Below are 21,426 nucleotides of genomic sequence, written 5' to 3' on the forward strand. Positions count from 1 at the left end.
ATGGAGAGAACTGTAAATTATTCAGAGTCAACAGTATTGATTTTGAGTCAACATTTCAATCAGTTTGAACTAGAAATACTACACCGCTCATCCAACAGCTTTTAAGTGAAGCTGCTTCTACCTCTCTTTACTTACAGCACTTTTTAAACCCCTTCTCCTCCCCAATGTTTCTACAGTGCAGTATTTATTGTGGAATCTCCAGACCCAGGTACTTGACCTAAAGGTCACCAGTTCATCCCCTGAGACATTCTAAGTTGACTTTGCTGGGGCTTGAAATTCACCCAAATGTTTTTTAAAAAGGAGTTCTTGAACATGCTTAGTTTGGTATTCCCCCCCCCCCTCTCTCTCTCTGAGGGGGTGGGGCGGAAGCATCAAAGTACATCATAAGCCTGAATCACTTTCTCGCAGAGTTTACACAAATGGCTAGCTATACTAATTTCTCAGAGTTTTGTGTTCACTTCTTTTTTCTTTTGAATTATTGAGAGAAAAAAGAAAGCACCCAATGTTAAATCAGATGGCTTTTAAAGTGTAATGAATAATATCAATTTACTACATTTTGATTGGGTAAAAGCATCTGTTCAATCAAATGAAATAAACAGTGTAATCTTCTGGAACTGTCATAATTTAAAGTCTTGTTCTATTCAGTATCCCAACTTATAGCAAGACTAAGATTACCAACAAAGGAGAAAATTTGTAGCTCAGGGTTGAAATGAGGAGTCCTTGGTGCTCTCTGAGCTTGGTTGTTTTCTTGCAGACATTTCATCACCCCAAACTAGGTAACAACATAAGTGCTACTCCTGCCAAGAAAACAACCAAGCTCAGAGAGCACCAAAGATGCCCTCAAAACCAAGATTTTTCAAATTAGAGGTACAGGGTCTAGACAAGTCCCTTATGATCCCAGAAAAAAACCCTGTGATTCTATTCTTCCAATTATGCCCATAAACAAGTCAATTATTTTATTCATAACATCATATTATTTTATGTACATTTTGTGATAATTGTTTATTGGCACTGCTGTATTTTGTAATTTTGTGGTTACAATTAGGTAGTATTTTAATTTTATTTTAATTTTGTAAACCATCTAGAGAAGACATTTGTATCTCAGAAATTAAACATACTTCGAATAGAAAAACTTACACCACTATAGTGAGTGAGTGAGTGAGTGAGTGTTTTGCAACCAGAAGCTAGAGGTGACAAGGAAGTGACATGGTCAGAGGAGACAAAAGCAAAACATCTTCCCTTTCCCCTCCTGCCTTTTGGCATTTTGGGGTGCAACAGAGCTCTTTTTAATGTCAATTAGTGTATTAAACCCGTTGAACATTTAACATACAGTTAAATTATGAAATTAGCATTGTAAATCAAAATCTGCAGATTTTGGATGGCCTGTGGCCAATGGACCACAAATTAACCATCACAGTAAAATTAAGATCTTCAAAATACCCCCATAACTGCTGCTTAGCAACTATTCATTATGACACACAATACTTCAGTGGTGGGGTTCAAAAATTTTTACTACCAGTTCTGTGGGCATGGCTTGGTGGACGTGGCTATGTGGTCATGTGACTGGGTGGGCGTGGCTATGTGGTCATGTGACTGGGTGGGCATGGTTTTGTGGTCATGTGACCAGGGGTCAAAGACAGAAACTCAATTTCTGGACCAGGGGGTTGGACTAGATGACCTCTGAGATACCTTCCAGCCCTGGATTGTTGTGCTGTTTCAAAGCATACTCAGAAGCTGTGTCTACTGCCAAGGTTTGTGGTCCTTCTTTCCTCTCCGTTTCCCCTCCCTCCCTCCCTCCCTTTCTATTTCTTTTTTTCTTTCTCTTTCACTTTCTTTCTCCCCTGCCTCTTCCAACAAGGGGGGAGAGAATCAGCTGTGCCGCGCGATTTAGATTATCTAGAAAGTAAGAAATCAGACAATTTCCTGCTTTCTAGCTAATATAAATCACATGGCACAGCTGATTGTCACCCAGCTGATCATCGGAAATACCAGTTCAGCCGAACCGGTAGCATTTTTTACTACCCGTTCGGCTGAACTGGTAGCAAGTTTTTTTATTCCAGGCCAAACCAGTACAATATCACCACTGCCATACCTGCTCTATTTGAACAAATATTCTCAAAAACATTTATATCTAATGCAGGCATAATGAAAATCTCTATAACTATGATTTCCACATCAGGATCTAACCCAAGGAATATACACAAGGAATTCCCATCTCTTTTTTCAGATACAAATCATGCTTTTCTTTCTTTGTCTAAATTATTTATTACTAAAATATTAAGCCTGTTTGTTCTTAAAATTTCTACACAAAATAAGTGTAAGTTCTCTCCATTCGTAAAATCTGATTATTTTTAACTGCAGATGTCAAAACCTTTGTTACATTAAACTATGGTGAGACAAATAAAGCAAGAGAAAGGAAGGGAATGCGCACCAAGCAAGAGGTGTGAAAGAATAGTGAATGATAAAATAATAAAAGACTAGTTATCATTTTGCAAATAGCAATTTTCAGAAAATCAATGCTATGTCTGAACCAGCTCAAAGATACATTGAATATTTGCACTTGAGTGCTCTGAATTCTCCACAAAAAAAACCCATCAATTTTCTACATAGTACTCAGTCCTGAATACACTTTCTAGCTCCATTACTAAGGTTCATGACAATTTTACAAAGAAATGTGAAAGGCAAAGCACTTCCGGCTGTTGCAGATTGTCATGCCCACTGTAGTCATATGACCAGTTTTCAGCAGCTTGGCAACTGACTCACATTTATGATTGGTTGCAGCAAGCTGTGGTCATATGAATGAAATTTGCAAACTTTTTACTGGTTTCTGGTACTTTTTGCCAGTTTTGAGCAAAAACAGTCATTCGGGAAAATGGATTTAAAATGGACTTAAAACCATGTGATTTGTTTAATGGCCACTGAAAACATTGTCATAAAATCAGGTTCAGTCACATGGATGTTCCTTGGCTTTCAAACAAAGTTCTGCTACCAATTGCAATCTTTGGTTGATGACTATCTGTACAACTATTATAACATTCATTCAGTGATTGCTCAAAATTACAATGGCACTGAACAAAAGCACTTATGAACCAAAGTTAGGGTTGCACTCTTAAACTCATATCATAAATATTCAGGAACTTGGCAGCCCATCTGCACTTATAGGTGCTACAATTCTTCTACTCACCTATCTCCCCACCCATCCATTTTTTAAAAATGTCCTGCATAGCAGTACTTAGCAGCAGCAGCAGGACCAAAAATGACATTGAAGTAGGGACCCCTGGGTCTTTAGCATTTCAGCCAGTTGCCTCCACCCCCAGTTCTTAATTTCAACCTAGTGCTACAAGTCCAACTAAGAAATACAGCCAGCCACACCAGTACCATTCCACCAAGCCCCAATTGCCATTGCCAACCTCTACTCCCCAGCGCACCACTCTGCTGTGTGCCATTCACCTTCAACCATTTTTCTGTCCCTGATGCCAGATCTAGGTCGTCAAGACCTGGGCTGGTAGCAGATGGCTGAAACTGCTGAAGGTCGACTTCAATCCCAGTTCCGGCACTGACACAAATGAGTGCCATTTTGCTAGAGTGGGTGGCTGAGGCCTTCAGTAGTGGCTGCAAATTTGCACTGTACTGCAGCACTCCCAACTTGCATGCAGCTTGTGCTAGGCCTCCCAGGGTCCCTGCTATCTCCCTGAAGCATCCTGTGCTCCTTATCTAGTACTCCATCTGCTTAAAGATCCCTAATTTCCATTTAACAACTGCAACCAGGAATGCTGGAATTGCATCACTGATCAAAGCAGTCATGTGACATCCTGCTTAATTACTGTTTTGCTCACCGACTGAGATTTCAGTCTCAATTGTGGTCATAAACAAATCTGTAAGCAGACATGGGACAAGCATAATCCCAAATTATTGTGAAGTGCAGTGCATAGCCAAAATACTTTGTTCATATCAGACCAAATTCAAATAATAGCACTCAATAAAATCATATATGACTCCCATACATAGGAACCGTACAAGAAAAACCCTTGGTTTTACCCAACTAACAGCACACATTGGTATCACTATGAAACACATAAATAAAAGAAATTGCATTTTTGATACCTATTCTTCATTCCAAATCAACTGTAATTTTCATGCCATCTAATTTTCAAGCCAAGTTCAGAAAAGACACAATTGCATGCCTGGGAGAGTTTATTTAAAAAAGGCCAACTTAGCCATGTGCCTTTTAAATCACTGCTTTTAGAAGACAATACAATACATAGCATAGACATCTGAAAGTCATTGTGGAACTCTAAAAATATAATCATCAGAGAAATCTGAAAAATATCTAAACCTGAAAAATATGTTTTGATTAGTAAACTGCTGGAAAAAATGTTAGTGGAAATCTCAGGAAAACAGAACAAGTTCAAGTTATAACTGTCAGGGCTCCGGTAGTTACCCCCCATTTAAATCATGAGTCTCTACCCGGATTTTCAAAGCTCAAAGATTTATTAGAAGACATGCCAGCGCTGCCTGGGTGTAGCCGACTCTGAGACACATCATTCATTGTTACCCTTGACCCTGGTTTTTCCCCATCCCCTGGGCGTATCATAATTCATATTCTCCAATGGGACACATCCATAGCCAAGAGTCATCAATCACACTCTCTAGTTAGAATTTTGTGTGGCAGAAACTTCAGTCACCTGGAAACTATATATGAAAACATCCATGGAATGCAGTTTCGGTTTTGCAGCTGCTACACAACTCTAAAAGACCAGAGACATATTTTATGAGTTGACAATAATTTTCCTTTGAAGTTTAAAATGATTTTGTGTGGAAAAGGGGCGTTGGTCTTACCTGAAACGCCTCTTCTCGGGGAGTCGACAGGAAAATCCAGGTTAGGTTGGGTAGTCTCTAATCTTGTTGCTCCTCAGTCTGAATTGAATTCTGAGGACACGCCTCCCTGGTAACAGTCCCCATTTGAAACGAAGGCAAAGCAAATCCTGCTGTCCCTCTTCAGCCCAAAAGGCAGTCTGCCCAAGACTCTGACCAGACATTCCTCAGGGTGGGGCTGGATTTACCCATCAACTCCCCGAGAAGAGGCATATCAAGTAAGACCAACACCTCTTCTCCACTGAGTGGATGGGAGAATCCAGATTGGGACATACCAAAGCTGGCTGCTGGCTGTCCTACAGGCAGGAATTGGTCTGGTCTATAGTCCCCAACTCAACATGTACACCTTGCAGGACAAGCCTGCCGAAGGCCACCTCTGCAGAGGTGAAAGTGTCCAGTTGATAGTTTCCGGATGAACAGTGATGCTGATAACCACGTCACCACCCAACAAATGTCTTCTACAGAGGCCTGCATTACCCAAGTTGCCATTGTGGCCGCGCTCCTGGTAGAGTGCGCCATAATCCTCCTGGGCACTGGGAGGGCCTGCAGCTTGTAGGACTTGGCAATACATGCCCTTAGCCAACAACCCACAGTGGAAGGTGTAACCTTGTGGCCCAAAGTCGATGGCTGAAAGGAGACGAACAGGGATTCTGTCTTCCTGATGGAAGAGGTTTGCTTGATGTAAATGTGGAAGGCCATCCTCACGTCCAAGGTGTGCCATTTCTTCTCTAGAGCATGTTTAGGCCCTGCACAGAAATCAGGCAATCGATCAACTCCTGTGATCGATGGAACAAGGAGTTCACCTTGGGCAGAAAGGCAGGGTACAACCGCAGAACCACCTTGTTCGCATGAAAAATACAAAGGTCCTTTCTCACAGATAAGGCCGCCAACTCTGAAATCCATCTGGCAGACATAATAGCTACAAGGAAGGCCATCTTGCACTTGAATAAGTGCAGGCTAGCCTCTCACAGGGGCTCAAACAGTGCAGAAGTCAGAGCCTGCAAAACCTTCGGTAGGTCCCAGGTGGGGTACCAGTGCACCACCAGAGACTTTAAGTTTGCGACACCCCTAAGAAAGGCTCTCAACCTAGGTTGCTGGTGAGAGAGCTCAGGTCTTTGAATGAAACCACTGAAGCCAAGGCCTCCACTGCTGCTATAAAGTATTAAGTGACAGTCTCTTGTGACCATAGGGTCAATATGGCGTCTCGAACATCAACCGCAGAAAATCTTCCACGTTGCATCATAAATTCTAGTAGTGGAAGGCCGTCTGGTGACCTGGATTGCCTGGATGACCTTACTGGAGAACTGCACATATCTTAGGAGTCCCCAATAAAGTTCTAGACAGTCAACTGGAGCCACTTGGCTCCGGATGGTTAATGGGACCCTGGCTGAGGGAGACTGTCCAGGGAAATCCTCCAAGGCATGGAAATCGACAGGATGACCAGATCGGTGAACCACATTCTGGGCCAGTATGGAGCTAACACAAAGACCTCCGCCCTCTCCGACAGCACCTTTCTGATTGTCCCTGGGATCAGGGAAAGAAGATAGGCATACAACAGGCCCTGGGGCCACGGGCAGTGTAATGCCTTGACTCCTCCCTGGTGCTGGAAACCTCGCAAAAATCTTGGGAGTTGGGTGTTTGACGGAGAGGCAAAGAGGTCCAGTAATGGATGGCTGAACCACTCCGAAAGTTCCTCAAGCAGACTGGGATGCAGGCACTACTCTGACTTGTCAACTGTGGCCCTGCTTAACCAGTCTGCCTGCACATTCAAGACTCCCGAGATATGCTCTGCCCATATCGATAGACAGTGTCTCTCTGCCCAAAGACACAACTGGATTGCTTCCTACATGAGGGACTTGGATCGAGTGCCCCCCTGCTGATTTATATGGGCCTTGGTAGCCACATTGTCTGTGAGGAGGACATGCTGTCCTGAGACCTCCTGCTGGAAACTCCTGAGTGCCAAACGGGCTGCCCTGAATTCAAACCAGTTTATATTGTGGTGAAGCTCTCTTGCAACACAACCCCTGGATTACCTGGGGTCTGAGGTGGGCACCCCCTCAGCCAAACAGGCTGGCATTGGTTGTGATGGTCAGCCTTTATGGTTCCTTGTAGAAACAATCCTGGCAGATGGCCCTGTACTGCCACCAGCGGAAGGAGCAAAGTACTCCTGGTGGCACCCAAACCCTCGTTGCCGAGTTGCCCCTGCCCCCACTCTGATAGGGAAGCAGAAACCACTGCAGGGAACAGGCGTGGAACCAAGCCCAGGGGACTATACCAATACAGGAGATCATTTTGCCCAGGAGCTGATTCAGCAAGGCGAGAGGAGCCCTTCTGAGGACAGCCCCTCAGAGGAGCGCCTCTGAGATCTGTCAAGGCCTTGATGCTGTCCCATCGCTCCTAGGAGAGGACCTGTCCAATTAGGGTGTCTATAATCACCCCCAAATGTAAAAGTTGAGTCGAGGGAACTAGATGGCATTTGTCCATGTTGATTGAGAATCCGTGCTCCCAAAGGACCCAATTGCTGCATGCAGATCCTCCTCCGCTTGAAGGTGCGAGGAGGAATCAATCAGAATGTTGTCTAAGTAGCACTGGATCCTGATGGATAGAGTCCTGAGGTATGCTGCCATTTAGTAAATGTCCTTGGGGTCAATGACATGCCAAACAGAAGTGCCCTCTATTGAAAGTGGTGTCCCACATAACAAAACCTCAGGACCTGGCAGTGGCTTGGATGAACAGGGATATGGAGGTATGCCTCCGTCAGATCCACAGAAGTCAAGAAGTCTCTCTCCCGGATTCCCTCCAGGATGAAATGGACAGAGTGCATCTTGAATCTTTTGTAGATCAGATGCCTGTTGAGTCCCTTGAGATTGAGGATTGCTCTCCACCACCACCACCCGAGGCCTTTTGGATGACAAACAAAATAGAATAAAACCCCTACCCCCTCTGGTCCATTGGAACCGGCTGGATGGCCTGGATATCCAACAAATGCGGGATTGTCGATTCCATGAGGCCCCTCTTTGTCGGGTCTCTAGAGACGGGGCAACGGATAAAAAACCTTGAGTGAGAAGAGAAACTTTAGGGAAAGCCCTGAACCTATTGTTTCCCTGATCCAGGCATCCATCATGGTCTCCTCCCACCACAATGCAAAGAGACTCAGACGGTCTCCTATGGGAGGATGAACCCTGACATCACTTGGGACTTCTAAAAGACTTGCCGGTGCCATGAAAGGACCGTTTGCCCTGTGGCTGCTGATAGCCTCTGGCTCCAAACGCAGGTCTATCTGCCTGTGAGGAGGGCATGCTCTACCCCTGAGGTGGGCAAATACTGGCGCTGCGGTCATAGTTCTGCAGCTATTTCCTGCCTGATGGCTTGCGAGAGGGAATCTCTTGAATCTGAGGCACCTCTGGGCGGAGCCCCGCCATTGTAGGGGTGAAGGTGGCCTCTGGCACAGCCCTGGCCCAATTGAGAGGCTGCCTCCCTTGCCTAGTTGCTTCAGGCATCTCTGACTGGTCATAAATAGAAGCCTCCGCATTTGCAGAAACTGGAAGGCTTTGCTGTAACAAATGCTTGCTAGAGCCACCTGGTGACCTGGATCTGAAGTGTAGTCTATTAAGCTCTCCAGACTGCTCCTGCTGTGAGGCCTCCTCAGGAAAATGGCACAAAAGTGAGCTGTCAGCCATCTTGAAGCCCTCTAGAGCCTGGTCAAATTCTTTATCTAAGGTTTTCTGCCTTCATGTAGCCTCCTTCTCCTCAGCCCTGGAGCGAGAGCCCTGCCCTAATTTAAGCTGCAGCCTCCAGGCCAGCTGACCTGGACTTAGCTGAGCCTTTAACAGCTCTGTCTCTAGACTGCTGAGGAGCTGTCACCTCCTGAGCAGTTTCTGTGGCATCCATTTTGTGGGCGCCAAACGAACAAGCAAGAGAAAAAGTTTTGAAGAAAAAATAAAAATAAAAATACCAAAAACAAACAGACAGCGATCTCTAGAGCAGGTCCATGCAGCTCCAGGAAGCAAACATGGCTCAGATGTCAGCCCAGCACCACTCTATACCAAGTTAAAAAAAAAATTTAAACTGCAGCAAGCCCTGACGAAACCAGGAGCTTGCAAGCGGGACCCTGGCTGCTCCCCAATCTGTCAGACAGTCTTACGCGACTCACAGCTGCCATGGCGATTCAGGAACCTGTCAAGTTTGACTGAACAACTAGACCCAGAACAGACTCCCCAGCAGCAAGCCTAGATACTGTCCAGGAGCTTGCCCACAAGACCTGAGTCGGCCGCTGAATTAATGGCAGGATTAAATGACTCGCAGTTGCCGCAACTCCAGCCCCCATCCCACTAACATGGTATCCCATCCTGGGGCCCTGACAATAAAAATAAAAAAGGTGCTAAAATACAAAGGCGCGGAAAAAAACAAAGAGTGTCTGTCCTAAGTTGGACAGCTTTCAAATCTTTCCAACTGACTCTGATGTCAATGGGAGATCCAGGGATTAATAATACAAGTCTCTTTTTTAAAACTCAAGATCTTCAGAGCCTTAAGGAACATCTGAATGAGCTTGAAACTGAGTTGAAACACTGGGGACCGTTACCAGGGAGGCGTGTCCTCCGAATTCAACTCAGTCTGAAGAGCAATGAGACTAGAGACTACCCAACTTAACCTGGATTCTCTCATCAATTCAGTGGAGAATCCAATGTAACTATTTTTAGTCAAAGCATATATTTAAAGCAAAAAATGCATTAATCATATAAATATGTGTATATAATTTTTGTTTTTTTCTGTTTTATAATTTGAGTTTTTTAATTCTTACAGGAATAGTGCAAAAATTGTTGCTGTGATACTTAATTTCAGATTGGTAACAATACACAGAAACACAAATAAATGTTTTCTTTAAGTATCACAGCACCCCCCCCCCCCATGCTCCATTTTGGGGCCTTCTGTGCCACAGGAAAGCCTCTATGGGGAAGCGTTTTTGCTCCCAGAAGGCTTCCCTGGGCCTAGGAAGGCAAAAAATGGAGCATAGAGGGGGCATGCAGCACCCTCCTGCACTCTGTTTTGGGGGCTCCTTAGGGGAGCCTCCTGGGGGGCATTTTTGCTCCCAGAAGCCTAGGAAGGCAAAAAATGGAGGGGAGGCCTGGGGTGTGTGCTGCGCCTCCTCTCCATTTTTTGCCTTTTTTGGCCTCAGGGAAGCCTCCTTGGCGAAGCAGTAAGTAAGCAAGGGGAATCCCGGCACAGCTGATCATAGGAACAACTGATCGTCAGGAGGGGAAAAAGAAATATCTTAAAGAGTGACTGGGCGGGGAAGAATGCAGTCAGTGATGTCAGGCATGCACACAATGTTGTGCATGCACTATAGGGACTGACTGGGCGGGGAGGGGAGGGGCCAGCCAGGGGCACAATTTGCCGGTTCTCTGAACTGCACAGAATCATAACCACCAATTCTATAGAACCTGTCTGAAGCGGTAGAATCCCACTCCTGGTTATAATGACACTGAAAATAGTGACTTATGACTGTTTTTCGCACTTACAAAGATTGCAGCATCCCATGGTCACATGTTCAAAATTTGAACACTTGGCAACTGGCATGCAATTATGATGGTTGTAGTGTCGAGGGACATATGATCACCTTTTAGACTTTCTGACAAGCAAAGTCAATGGGGAATGTGTGTGCATAAGCACATACTTTCATTTTAATTTGCCTCTTGGGGGGAAAAACTGTACTCTTTTTGACTTGGGCCTTTAGGATACTGGCACTAACACAACTCCTTTTTATGGTTTCTTCTGAACACCAAGCCAAGAAAGATGATAGAAACTGTTTGTATAGCCAAAAGACTAGTCTCAACAGTGGGTTTTTTTTTAAGGTGGGGCGAGAATTTAGCTGCATTCACCTTTCCCCACCTTCCCTCTGCCTTTCTCTCCTTTAGCCAAAAGACCTATAAGCATTTAATGTACAGCCAGGAAGCATTAAAAAATATTGAAAAGACTCTAATGCTCCTGGGATGTGACACTCTCATCACACTCTGGACTTCAGCCAAGTTCATCCGTTAATAGGCAGCTACAACCATTGCCTAACCCCCTCCCATTTTCCTCCTCTCCCTTTATTCCCCCACCCCCACAATTCGCCCTATGCTGGCCCTTTTCTCTGACCCCTCTCAGTCCTAAAAAACTAGACATCGATTATGTCTGCGCTTTTCCCTTTCCATTCAAGATAAACATAACACTTCAAGTCCAGGGCACACCCTGGGACCCTTCACAAAGCCATCTATCATTCTGTCTGCCAAACCAGTCTGGCCACACTAAGGCACAACAAAATAATGATCTCAATGTACAATTTTCCCTTTGTTGTGCTTGCTCTCCTACAACTAACCTCTTTGCCTCTACCACTTTCTCAGGAGCAGCTGCTATTGACCACAAAATCATTTTCTCACAAATGCACTTTTTTAAAAAAAGTTAAAGAAATTAAGTGTGAAGGCTTTTATGGATTTTATTCTGAAAGCACATATTTTCCCAAAGCTCAAGGTGATTAAAATATTTTAAGTTCTACATGTGTGTTTGTGTCAGTGTGTACAAGCCTACATGTATTTGAAAATGCTTTGCAAATTGCCACTATTTTATATTTTTAGTATTTACTATTTTGAAAGCTGATTAATTGCTACAAAAAAATTTAATTACTCCAGGCAAAAAAGAAGCAGCAGCAGCTAATTTTAACTTCTAAAAACAACCAGAGCAGTATTTCTTGCCAACCTTTTTGGTAAAGACCAAACTGCAAATAGTTCAAATAGAACAATTGCTCCAAGATAAGAAAAAGTCTACTGGGCTGTACCTCTTTTCCTATTACATGCATTACAGAAAAAGAGACTGGGAAAGTGATTGCCCCAGAAATGTCAAATAAGTAAGCCAAGCCTGACATACAACTGCAGACATGAAAAAAGGAACAATTTTCATAATTATGTGACTTACTTAGTCATTGTATTTCTTTCCCAAATACACACATGTGATCCAATAGTTTTGTTTTCATACTTTGGGGAGAAATAGTATTTAGAGAGATGTGGCTCACATCACAAAAGTCTAGGTTTTCTACTTTACATCAATGAAACTGTTGTTTTGCAAAAACAACCAAAAATCTTATAGCACTTAAAATCAAGCATATTGATTATACTATATGCTTTAAAAGGTATGGTATATGCTTGAATAATATAGTAATAAATGTGGAATTTCAAAACTACATTAAGTCCTATTTGCTTTTTTAAAAAAATAGTAGAGCCAACCTTCTGTTAGCTTTTCTAATACAACAATTCTGATCATAATCGGAAAGAGGGAGATGGCAATTCAAAAATGTGATTGATAAATAGATAAATAATAAATAATTATGAAGAATTAAATTCCATCCGATTCAACAGGGTTAATTTTCCTGAAAACTGTATTATATTTATATAAAGATTTCCTTCCTGACAATCTGCACAAATGGTTAGAATTTAAAATATTTTGTGCATTCACTGAACTGATTTGCAAACTTCTTTAAGGCTACCACCTGTCCCAATGATGGGGAAATGCGCAAACTGATTTGCAAACTTCTTTAAGACTGCCACCTATCCCTCTGAGGAAAAATATTCTGGTTGTTGGCACTGTTAAACCAGAATTTTCTAACTCCCTGCTAGCCCCCAATATAGATGAACCTGTGGTACCCTAGCCTCTTCCTCCACTACATCAAGCGAAGTGGAAGCTCTCAAACCAGAGGACAAGAGAACAGAGTTAGCACTTCACAGGGCTCACCAAACAGACATGTGGGTTCTCAGAGTGGCTACACCTGCTTCATTCTTTACCAGATCTTCCCTAAGGTGGCTCCGTCACCTGAGAGATTACATTCCTTCATCAAATACCTGGGCGCATCAAGACATAGCCAAATTGATGGCAGCTGTAGAATTCTCTGCAGATGCAACATTTAATTCGGTAAATTTTCTTCAAGAGCCATAGCGTCCCAAGTCACAGAACGACGCCTACTTTGGCTTCGACACTGGCAAACAGATACCAAACATAAATGGAAGCTGGCATCCGCCCCCTTTGAAGGGGACAAACTGTTTCGATCTGCCCTGGATCCGCTCCTGGTGGAATCTTGGAATAAGAAGATACTTCCCCCTCTTATTCGCAAGCCTTAAAGTAGACTATCCCAGTCCTTTCGGAGGATTTCCTTTCGTCCCTTCTATCAAGGAACCTATCCTCAGAGAACACAGAGACCCTTTGGGTACCGACAGGAACAGCAGGCAGAAAGATCTGACTTTGGTGACAGAAATAGGTGGGGAGGGCAGACAAAAAGGCCCTTTCATGGGGGAGGTAATAAGTCCTTTTGTCGCCCCAAATAGTATCATCCCCACTCTCCCATAGGAGGACAGTTAAGGCTATTTGCAGATCAATGGAAATCCACAACATTAGATGCCTGGGTCAGAGAGACCATAAGATCAGGTCTCTCTCTAGAGTTCCTCTCCACACACCCAAACTTCTTTTTGCAGTGCCCTGTTTCAAGGGATACTACCAAAAGGACCCTTATGGAGACAGCAATCCAGCATTTGCTGGATATCTGCGCAATTCAACCTGTGTCGACAGAGCAACAAGGGCAAGGATTTTATTCACATCTATTTGTGGCTCCAAAGAGTTCAGAGGGATGGAGGGCAATTCTAGACTTAAAACCCCTGAATCGCTTCCTGATCTACAGGTGGTTTAAGATGAGCTCATTACAATCAATATTCCTCAGCATCAGACAGGGAGATGTTTTAACATCTATAGACTTAGCAGAAGCATATATACATATGCCTATCAGACCCTTGCATAGCAGATTACTTAGATTCTGTTAGAATGGCCATCACTACGAGTATAAAGCCCTTCCATTTGGCCTGGCGTCAGCACCCCGAACCTTTACAAAGGTTCTGGCAGCATTAGCAGGCCATCTTAGAAGTAAGCCAGTCCAGCTACAATGCTATCTCGATGACATATTCATTTTGTCATTATCCTGCCAACAGATGGAGATAGTACCCTATAGGCTCTCCAACAACATGGATTTTCAATAAATTGGGCCAAGAGTTATTTGACATCCTCAACTTGTCTCCAGCACTTGGAAGCCATTATTGATACAGTGGCAGGGAAGGTTTCCCTTTCACTGGATAGGCAGAGTAACATTAGGGAGTTGTCAAACAAGGTCAGAATTCTAAAACAAGTACCCCTGCCCAATTATCCAAACTGCTACGAAAAATGATCTCCTGCATTTCTATTGTTCCCTGGACCCAGCTCCGTGCCAGAATCCTACAATGGTTTCTGCTCCCATATCAATGGTCAGGAAGGAGCAATGCCATATCCAAGGTCACTGTTCCATCAAAGGTTCTCATATCGCTTCACTGGTGGACCACAACAAACATCAACAAGTGCTATATTTTCAAGACCCTCATAGACAATCACAACAGACAAAAGTCTATTTGGATGGGGGGGGGACATTATCAGTCCCTTGTAGCTGAGGGTCATTGGTTCACGACAGAACAAACCTGCAGCATAAACTGGCTGGAATTGAAAGCAGCCCATCTGGCCCTCCGCAAATTTCTACCACTGATCCAGGGACAGCATGTCCTCCTCCTGACCAACAACGTGGCCACGAAGGCCCACATAAACAGGCAGGGGGGCACACATTCAAAATCATTAATGAGACAGAGAGACTGTGCCACTGGGCAGAGAGGAACTTAAACTCCATCAAAGCAGAACACATCTCGCGATACTCCAATATCCAGGCAGACTGGTTGAGCAGGGCCACTGTCAACCATTCCAAGTGGTGCCTGCACCTGAAACTGTTCCAGGAGATGTCACTTCTTTTCGGCCAACCGATCATAGACCTCTCTGCCTCACCCCCCAACGCACAGTTCCCGAGGTTCCTTTCCAGATTTCCAACACAAGGAGCGGAGGGAGTCAATGCTCTACACTGCTGCTGGCTTCAAGGTCTCCTATATGCCTTTCCTTCCCCCCACTGATTCCCATGGTGGTCCAGAAGCTTCTAGAGGAGAAAGTGGAACTATTGTTGGCCCAGACATCCATGGTTCACAGACCTCAGGGATCTATCGATCAAAGACCCATGGAGAATTCCGCCGGACAGAATCTCGCACAAACAGGGTTCAATTCAACATCCGGACCCACAATGGCTGTATGGCGCTTCAACGGAGATATCTAGTTGCATGGCACTTCAGCAGATACATCTGAAAGGAGAGAAGCTCTCCAATAAAGTCATCTTTACGAACAAAGTGGCCAGACGTCCTTCAATGAACCGTACATACAACGTTACCTGGAATATCTTCTGCAGATGGTGTGACAAGGTGAAAACAGACCCCACCTCTCCATCAGTGGCGCAAATATTGGACTTTCTCCAGGAAGGTTTGGACAAAGGACTCTCACCAAACCACCTTGCGTAGACAGGTGGAGGCCTTAGCATCAGTCATTCCCTGCGGAGACCTACGATCCCTCACTCATCACCCAAGAATATGCAATTTTCTCTGTGGGGCCACTAACCTGAGACCCCAGTGGTGCACAGATACCCTACCTGGAATCTAAACAAGGTTCTCACAGCACTCACAAAACAACCTTTTGAGCCTCTGGGAACCACAAGTCTCCACCTACTCACATACAAGGTGGTGTTCTTAGTAGCGATAACATCTGCAAGGTGAATTTCTGAGCTAGTCACCCTGTCAGTGAGACAAGATCTCTGCATTTTCCATTCTGACAGAGTTGTCCTTCACTTAGATCCAACCTTCATTCCCAAAATTAATTCGGCCTTCCACAGAGCACAGGAGTTGATACTCCGCAACTTGTGTCCTAGACCATCTCACGGTCTAGAACAACAATGGCATCTATTAGGTGTACAATGTGCCCTCCGAATCTACATAGACAGGGCTGCGTCTTTTAGGAAGACAGAGATGCTGTTCATCTTTCAACCTTCTACTCAAAGAAGAAAAGTCACATCATTGACAGTTGGCAGGTGGCTGTGAACCATGATTGCAAACACTTATGAGACTCAGGCATTGCCCGTACCTACAGATATTATGGCACACTCAACTAGGAGTGCGGCAACATCGGCCGCTTGGGTTACTCAAGCACCGATCGATGAGATGGGGCGTTGGTACTTACCTGACATGCCTTTTCTCTGTGAGCTGTGAAGAGCATCATTGTTTGGGATGATGCTTCTGTCGCTCGTTTGATAGGCTGGGCTTTAATTGAGAGGATGCTCCTCCTCCTCCATTGGACTCCTCCCTAGAGTCCCCAGTTTTGACAAAGTCGAATTGATGAAATATTTCTTCTCCTTCACCCTTTCTAATACTTGGCCGGAATAGCATCCCACCAGATGAATAAGGGTGGTGATGGATGCTCTTCACAGCTCACAGAGAAAGGCCGTGTCAGGTAAGTACCAACGCCCCTTCTCCAGATGAGCTATTCAGAGCATCCATTGTTTGGGACATACCAAAGCTTGGCGTGTCCTACAGGAGGGCTTCCGTCTGGTTTGGATTCCCCTTTTTCTTGGTCCCTTTGTAACACTCTCCTGTCAAAGGCAGCCTCCGTAGAGGCGAAGACATCATTCTAATAGTTTCTAAATAAAAGGCTATGGTGAGACCCATGTTGTCGCCTTGTAAATTTTCTCTATTGGCGCTTGTGTCCCATGTTTTCAACATCGCAGCGCTCCAGGTCGAATGAGCAGTGATGCCCCTGGGTACAGGAAGCGATTGTGTCTCATAGGACTTGGGAATTGTGCTCTCAGCCACATACTGGTCATTGAGGAAGAGGTCTTGCACCCAATGGTGAGTGGTTGAAAAGAAATGAAGAGAACTTTTGTTTCCTAACACATATCATTATTGTTTTATCTACTATCGTGGTGATGAGAAATTTAGCAGAATCAGAAAACCAAATTAAATTTTTTCTATCATATCCTGTAAGAGGGGTATACGCCACTGAAGAGACCCCTTGTTTCTGGGCGAGATCCAAGAACCTCTGTGGGACAGTTATGACTTCCTCTTACATTATTGGTTGGGAGAAGATTAAATCGTCTGACACTCCCCCCCCCTTACAGTAATGATTGTTGGGCCAAGGGGAATGGAATATCAAGGCAGGCAGTAGTTTTTTTGTTTTTGTTTTTTGTTTTTTTGAAACAACAGAGACTTGAAAAAAAAGTCTGAGGGCGAAACAGACCTTCAGGTGGTCTGGCTTAATGCCTTCAATGTCTGACATGCCCCCCCTTTTTAAAGGGATCCACCTCCGACAGATTTTGGTCACTGTCGTGAGTAGACCCTTCCTCAACCTGTTTATCTGGTCTCTCGTTCTCCCTCATCCTGTGCATCATGTGAATGTGTAACTGGATTATATAATACTTCCCTGAAGGAGGTACTTGCTGGTAATGAGGGTCCGTTCTGCATAGTAACTAAATCGAGTGAGAATCGAGGTCAGATTGTGGAGGCTGCCTAGCCATCAACTTCTACTGTACCCCGGCTGCAATGCCTCTTCAGGTTGCCATGTCCCTCCAGGCCTTCAATTTGTCAGGGATATCCTCTGAAAGGAGGAATTCTGGCATGGTCCCACAACTGTCTGTTAGGCAAGTAGCACTGCTGAAGGCCTGGGTTCAACCGGTCCCTCTGAGGCTCTCCTGGATGGCGCTGAGAGATACAGGGATGGAGGCAAGGTGAAATATGGAACACTTCACAAATTTGCGTGTCATCCTTGCGCAGGGGCCATGCTAATCTTCTCTGTATCATTCCAATTTTACTATATGTGCTGCAGAAGCGAGCACTGGGACCAGCCTGGCTGGGGAAGAGGACTGAGACTTCTGTTCAACCTCCTTCATGCATTTTTTTTTAAAAGATGTGCTCATCTAACGCATTGTGGCATCTCTTGGCATCCTTTGTTGCCTTAGAGGTCTCTCTAGGACATTTTGACCTCCTTTGAGTTTGTTTATTGTCCTCTGGGGGTATTTTTGGTTGCCCTTGAAGATTCTGACTTAAAGCCCACAAGGTGAGATATCTATATCTATATATCTATATGTGTATGAGATATTAATGGGCTGTTGACTGGTTCAGAGGACTGATGTAAAGAGAGACAGGGAATCCTCTTGATATTTGATCTCTCCCCCCCTTTTTTTGGTAAATTCAATTTGTTATTATGTTATTATTCATAATAATATTGATATCATTAATATTATTATTGATAATATTTTTGTTATATCTGTGCACAGCTACAAACATAAATTGTTGTGCTGTTACCAAACTCATAATTAGATGACTGAATATGGAATCAAATTGTGAGGCCAATTAGAGAACACCTTTCAGGACCTGTATTGCAATTGGGTGATCCTGCAGTCACTGGCCCTCAACAGCTTCCTGCCCAGGCGGACACAGGCCTTGGCGCTCGCTGTTACTGTGCTGCTAGAATTCTGTGAGGGCTGCCAACTTAAAAAGGAAGCCCAATAGTCAACCTCAGAAAGAGGTCCGTAAACGGCATAAATGTCCCTTGGACCCTCATGGAGATCCTTGTGAGGGGAAGTGGCCTCTCAACAGATAATGCCATGGAATTCTTATAAACAAAATGATGCCAGCGTTGTTTTAGTCGTCAAGATGTAGCATCAACCATCACCTCTTATTGTGAGCCAATGCGAATCTAACTAGAATTTGAGAATTTGAGCAGGAGAACTCTGAGTCCTCTGACTCCACCCAATCAATAGCCCTTGCTTCTTCTATATACCTTGCAGGAGTATTATCTGAAACTACAGAATCTCCTCTGGAAAGATACCTGAGGGTAAGGATGCTCTGTCCTGCTTAGTGACCAGAGTTATAGGGAATTCCAATAATGAGCACTCTGTTGTTGTCCAGAGCAGTATGCTGCACCCCCGCAGAGATACATTAGCGTATTGCTAATTCCATCTACAGTCTCATCTTTGTGGGGATATTTTCTGGTAAGTCATCATCTTGACAGAATCTGGCCGCTGTTGGAGCAATGTGGCCACAGAGGCACTTTGAGACACTTGTACTGATCTAGATGGGCTACCTGATCTTGTGCAGCTGCGCTGCATCTGGATTACAGACAGATCCAGGGGTGGTTGCAGAGGGGGATTGGAGCCGAAGTAGGCCTGGAGGAGATGAGGTTTGAGAATTTTCTTCATCCTCCCACATGAACTTCTTCATGTGTTTTTCTAGTACCTTATGGCGCTTGTTGGCGTCTTTTTCTGCTGCTTAGGAGGTACACTTAGAATGCTTCAATTTGTTTTCAGAATTTGACATGGCTCTTGAGCTACTGCCACTTGCCATTGTGACCGCTTATTAAATTTTACTGTTAATGAGGCTGAAATGTTGGGCGGTTGGCACGCCCAGGGGCCTGAACCAGCAATGGCCAGGGAACCCTAAAACAATGCTCCCAAGTTTTGTATAATCTTATGTAAGAATATTGAATTATTATTCTTGTTCCTATTCTTGCCAAATTTGGAACACCTCATAGGCCTAGAAAGGAGGCATTGTTGAAATAAGATGTAGGCCTGCGACAGCTTCCTGTACAGGCGGACACGGGCCTTTGTGCTCGCTGTGGTGCTGCTGTTTAATTCTGTGAGGGCATAAGCCAACAGTTTCCTCCTTAATGAATAAGGGTCCAAAATAGAATAATTATATCTGAATATCTATATTTATATCTCTCTATATATCATCTATCTATCTATCTATCTATCTATCTATCTATCTATCTATCTATCTACACACACACAAATGTATTAGGGTGACTTCCCTCGGGTTCCAGGAAGGAGACCCCTGCTTGGGGAAAGAAAAGCCTCTCACAGTTCCAGTAATAAAATGCAGATCACTACCGCATGGTTAGTGAGTCTGCAATGGCACCAGCCGTTATCTCTTTAGGTGCGTAATGAGTTAAATCGGCTCAGCAGCACTTCCACGCCTTGTGGGGAGTCGATACTGCAGTTTCCCCTTGAATAAAAAGGCGCGGTGGGGCAGATGGGCGCTGATGCCCCCACCCCAGACAGTGTTCCAGGGGAGAGAAAAAAGCCTCGGACCCTTTTAAAATGGAGCCTCTCCCGTCGGGCATGGGCGGCGGCGATCGTAGCGGCTCGGCTTGAAAAGATTGTAATGTGAGTTGTTAGCCATGCGGCTGAGGCATTATCACCTCCGATCGTCCTGGGGGTGAGAGATCATTATCTGAAGCTACGGTGAGCTCCCTTGGCTCAAGTTATATACTGTAGGGAGCTGCTTGACTCATTGAAACTAAAAGCCTAAAAGGAGTTGTTTAAAGTTTAAAAGCAAACCTTTTTGTTGTCTCCTTTTGAAGCCTTTGCTATTCCGGCCAAAGGAAAGGAAATTAAGTTGCCTATATCCACGAAGGCTGAGCAAAAACTGGGGACGCTAGGGAGGAGTCCCGTGGAGGAGGAGGAGCATCCTCTCAATTAAAGCCCAGCCTATCAAACGAGCGACAAAAGCATCATCCCAAACAATGGATGCTCTGAACAGCTCATCTGGAGAAATGTAGGGTAGCAACGTGGGCTTTGCCATTACTTTTCATAAGGCACTATAAACTGGACGTTTTCTGCTGAAGCAGCCTTCGGGAAATGGGTATTACAACAGGTCCACACATAAAAAAGGAGACTTCAAACCAGACGGAGACCCTCCCGTAGGACACGCCAGCTTTGGTATGTCCCATGCCTGGATGCTCTGAACAGCTCATCCAGAGAAGGGGCGTTGGTGCTTACCTGATACACCCATTCTCTGGAAGCTGTGAAGAGCATCCAGCCCCACCTAGAGTCCATATTGTGTGGGTCCAATTCCGGCCAAGTTTACAGAGCAAAGGTGAAGGAGAACAGCAATGAACTTATCACTTTGACTTCACCAAAACTGGGGACACTAAGGAGGAACCTCAAGGGGGAGTGTCCTCAGAAATCAGCTCAGCCTATCAAATGAGACAGAAGCACCTCCCATACCTGCTCTTCACAAATCCCAGAGAATGGGCGTATCAGGTAAGCACCAACACTCCATCTCTCCTCTATTTGATGGGTCTGCCCTTGTGACCATTTCAATCTGAATTGTGGGAATGAATGCACCTCAATTTCACAGACATATCTATTTGCACAGCATCTTCCAAAATGCTTGTCAGGCCATAAATTCCTTACGTATGTGGGTTTAGCAGTGTTCTGAAAGAGCACTAGAAATACTTTTTAAATGTGATCTATCACTAATCCTGTAGTGCACAGATAAACTTAAATCTGGAAAAAGATCTGGCTCTGCCAATAGGGTTGCTGGTTCTGTTACTGATAAGTTCATTACAGATTTTCCATCAATTTATTATCACTACATTAAACAAGTGGCTTTGCATGGTTGCTCCTTTTATCTATTACTTTGGAAGCAATATCATGATACCTATTTCTATGTTATTGTTCTGTGCCATCTATATTTGTGTTCTTCTGGCCATAGTAATTTGCTGCCAAGATTGCCATTTCCTTGCAGCACTAGTTGAGGATGAAGCTCACTCCTTCTTAATCACTCCCTACCACTTCAATTGGTGCCC

The 21,426-nt window shown here is 44.4% G+C and overlaps 1 protein-coding gene and 1 non-coding gene across 8 annotated transcripts in view; both read right to left on the reverse strand.

The window, feature by feature from the left end:
* Positions 1–21,426, reverse strand: part of BCL11A (BCL11 transcription factor A) — a 203,951-nt gene that overhangs the window by 143,042 nt on the left and 39,483 nt on the right. The window lies entirely within an intron of this gene.
* On the reverse strand, positions 17,562–17,668 carry LOC113418080 (U6 spliceosomal RNA). Its single transcript, XR_003371711.1, has one exon. It is a non-coding gene; the product is annotated as a U6 spliceosomal RNA (small nuclear RNA).

The sequence above is a fragment of the Notechis scutatus genome, chromosome 1, assembly GCF_049901735.1.
Source record: "Notechis scutatus isolate UNSWTSFEM ecotype Mainland chromosome 1, rNotScu1.2, whole genome shotgun sequence".
Classification (NCBI taxonomy): Eukaryota; Metazoa; Chordata; class Lepidosauria; order Squamata; family Elapidae; genus Notechis; species Notechis scutatus.